Source organism: Tursiops truncatus, chromosome 7 (genome assembly GCF_011762595.2).
Source record: "Tursiops truncatus isolate mTurTru1 chromosome 7, mTurTru1.mat.Y, whole genome shotgun sequence".
NCBI lineage: Eukaryota > Metazoa > Chordata > Mammalia > Artiodactyla > Delphinidae > Tursiops > Tursiops truncatus.
In genome coordinates, this window is record NC_047040.1 from 58,835,757 (window position 1) to 58,839,969 (window position 4,213).

The following is a 4,213-nucleotide window of genomic DNA, read 5'->3' on the forward strand; positions in this document are numbered from 1 at the left end:
AAAGCCCAGACCCTTGAATTTTATGCTAAATTGCCTTCTGTTAAGATGGAGTCCAGTTTGCTTTTAGCTTAGCCTGATACCTTATCTTCTTACACAAAAACAGTATGCTTCTTTTCCCAGGCAGGGTAATGGTGAGAAGCTTAGTTGGTGTCTGGGGAAAGAAATATAGTCACAACCTCAAAAATTACTTCCTGTAGGACAGACAAAAATTTTTTATTTTTCTATTTGAACCACAGTATTGCTATGGAAACTTATGTAAAAATAGATTTGTCATTAAAGGAATTTTCTAGTGATAGCACAGAACTGTTTTCCTTTTTCTCCAAGAGGGCAAAATCACTGCCCAGGTGATGCTTTTCCTTGGTCCAGAGTCAACACTTGATGTTGGTTGAGTCGTCGTTTTGCTTTGCTTGCACAAGAGTCTCAATGCTCTCACGCCAGGTTTTTTTTTGCGCTACACGGGCCTCTCACTGCTGCGGCCTCCCCCGTTGCAGAGCACAGGCTCCGGACACGCAGGCCCAGCGGCCATGGCTCACGGGCCCAGCCGCTCCGCGGCACGTGGGATCTTCCCGGACCGGGGCACGAACCCGTGTGCCCTGCATCGGCAGGCGGACTCTCAACCACTGCGCCACCAGGGAAGCCCATCCCCTCACTTTTTACAGGCCCCAGTTCTGACTGCCTCTTAGTCTTGAAGAGACCCAGAGCTCCTTTTTCCCTTCACGTCTCCTCACAAGGATAGAGGTGCAGAGAGGATGGAGGCTCATCAGAGGCTGACAGTGTTGATGACAAGGTGATCTGATGGGAAAGCAAAGCAGGGTGTAGACCCTGCCCTGGGTTCCCACGCACTTGTGCTCAACCGGCAGCGCCCCGTGACTGTCTCCTCTCTGGGTCTAAGTTTTATCTGCAGATCCTTCCAGGCCTTGTGGGTGTCACCAAAGGGTTAGGTAATGAGTTGGAGAACACAAGCCCTCCTCCTAGCTACCCTGCACCCATCTCAGCAGCCTCAACGGGCTGCCTCATAGTTCGTTCTTTTACCCGATAAGCCCTTGGGACTTGGCCCACTTGTCTCTCATTTCCAAATTCTCCCTCTCCTGGAGCTGTCTCCAAAGCAAGCTGTGTCTTTTCCATCAACCCTACTTCCTTGCTGTCACTGAAATACCTGCACAATATTTTTCATTTGTAAGGGCTTCTTACTGTTAGTCTCTCAGGGGAGCTGACACAAGTAACACGTATTTGGATAGGAACGTAGACTAAGAAATAGCAGTTGTGCCTTGTTCCAGGTTTTACCCTGAGTTACAAATGGCCTGGGCTTCTTCTCATCCCCTTTTCTACACCCGCCTTCTAGGTGGCATTGTGCGAATCCTCCAGGGTTTGCCTGTGCTGATTGTTCTGTCCAGCCTTCTCCAGGTTGGATGCTGAGCTGAACTTCTTAGATTTGGGGTTGGTGTCATTTCCAGGGTGGACAGTCACATTTCCCGACAGTATCTGGGCTCCCTGTGGAAGGCTCTTCTTTACCTGGACCTTGACTCCCTTCTGGCCTTTTTACCTGGGTCTGGCAGCCCCCTTTGGTGTCTCTCGGTGGTCCTCGTGGCATCAGCCTCTGGACGTCCTCCCCTGGGCCCTGGCCCTCTCCTCTCCTCCCAGTTTGGTTTGAGTCTAACTGAGCCATGGGGAACTCGTTCCTGCTTGTTCCAGTCTTAGGTGAATAGGACGTGCTCCTTCAGCTATTGCTTTATAACATTTTTTCGGGGGGCCCCCCAGAGGATCTTATGAATAACCATTGTTGCAAAATGACCCCAAAATGGGGGTAAGAGAGTCTAATGGTTAAAGGAGCAGGCTCTGGAGTCGGATGACCTGGCTTGTGGCTGGGCTCCACCACGGAGCAGCTGTGTGACCTTTAGACATTGACTTAGACAGTTAAAGTGGGAACATGCATATCGAATATATCGACATAGGTGGTTGTCCAGAAGGTTGCACATCAAGCTGTCGGAATAGGACCTGGCTTGTGGAAGGTGCTTGGTCAACGTGGCTGTGATGATCCCTGCTTTAGAGGTGGGGAAACTGAGACCTGGAGAAACCGGGTTACTTCCTCAAGGTCACCCAGCCAGAAGTGGGAGCCGAGGTCCAAGCCCAAGGTGGACTGGCGCCGGAGTCCTCTCCCTTAGCCAGTGTGTGGTACCAGCTCACCTCCAAGGGCTGACCTACATCCGCTCCCCGTGACAGCTCCCACACGGCCTTCTAGCTTTTGGGCATGTTCCCTGCTCTGTTACCAGTGCGCTGACCGGGCCTCAGGGAGACCGAGGGGCAGAGCCTACTGGCCGGCCAGTGCACACTGAACCCGCCAGTCCCTGCTGGCCCATCACTCCCTCCACACGCTCGCTTTGTTCTCTGTGCTCCATCATCCAGGTACATCTGTTGCCCTTAGGGGAGTGCTCTCTAATAATACCCAAAGCTTAAAACCCACAGCACAATAACCGGCACTATTTCCACCCAGGGAGGTGGGGGGCTCCCTTGCACAGGTACAGGTGAACCAGTTCAGGGGCAAAAGAGTGACATTTGGGGCTTTTGTCCAGAACTCAGAACACACAGTCACTCATTTATTTTTAAGTTTGAAATTGTTCAGGAAACAACGTTCCAAGGCCTCGATCGTTCAGGTTTTGTCCAGGTTCATAAGGAAAGTTTTGAAATACCACAGGAAAGTTCAAGTCGGGGGAGAGAGTGCCCAGAGGAGGGAGTGGGGGAGAGAGAGCTTTTCTTAAGAGCGGGAAGGATGGAAGATCTGGGAACCTAGCTGGGCTTTGTCATGTTTCTGACCCCACGGTGAAGCCTGAGCTGGTGTGGCCGAACGTCAGCATGTGAGGGCGTTGCTTTGAAACAAGCTTTGTTGCGTAGGGAACATACAGGAGAAATTTAATTTTGATAAATTGCAAGACTGTGATCCCTTTTTCTTTTTGGTTTGAGGGTTCTAGCATTTTGCTAGAAAGGCAGTGTGGAAACAAGTAGGAGCAGTGACTCTGGCCGCAGGAAACCTGGGTTCCTGTGCGGGCAAGTCCTGGAACTCCCCGGGCCTGGGGTTCTTTCCTGGCCGGGGCTTGTGCTCCAGAAGCTGGCACGGCAGCCACACCCGAAAGAGCAGCTTCTTATTATCTTGTTTCGGGGACACCTATGTCAGGAACCAGAGTCAGGTATAATTTCATAACTTGGAATTCCCTACTGATGCTTCATGAGACACCCTTTCAGAACAGATATTGGCTCTTCACTTCAGGCATGAATATAGTTAAACGAATTTGATGAGAGAGCACAATCTCTACCTTGATCTTTTTTTTTTAATTAATTAATTAATTATATTTATTTTTGGCTGCTTTGGGTCTTCATTGCTGCGCGCGGGCTTTCTCTAGTTGTGGTGAGCGGGGGCTACTCTTCGTTGCGGTGTGCGGGCTTCTCACTGCGGTGGCTTCTCTTGTTGCAGAGCACAGGCTCTAGGTGCATGGGCTTCAGTAGTTGTGGCAAGTGGGCTCAGTAGTTGTGGCTCACGGGCTCTAAAGCGCAGGCTCAGTAGTTGTGGCGCACAGGCTTAGTTGCTCTGCGGCATGTGGGATCTTCGCAGACCAGGGCTCGAACCCATATCCCCTGCATTGGCAGGTGGGTTCTTAACCACTGTGCCACCAGGGAAGTCTGCTACCTTGATCTTTTAAATGGGGACCCATTACTCTAGTGGACATAAGGGGTAAAACGTTTGCTGCTTTTTAAAAAGCTTTTTAACATAATAGTTTATCATATTTACAAAATAGAAATTAGGAGAAACATTTAAAAAAGGATATGTAATGCAATATTATTTTTTTCATTTCTAAAAAGTTTTTATTATGGAAATTGTACACGTATACACAAAAGTAGACAGAATGGTAAAATGAACTCCTGTTGTAGACTGAATGTTTGTGTCCCCTTCTAAATTCATAAGTTGAAAGTCTAATCCCCAGTCATGGCATTTGGAGTTGGGGTCTTTGGGAGGTGATTAGGTCACAAGGGTGGAGCCTCATGAGGAGATTAGAAAGAGACAGAAGAGAGCTTGCTTCCTCTTTGAGAAGATGGTATATCATATTTGAAACATATTTGAAAGCAGAGGGAGGACTCTTCCCAAACACTGAATCTGCCAGCCCCTTGATCTTGGACCCCCCCAGCCTCCAGAACTGTGGGGAATGAAGGCTTGTTGTTTAAG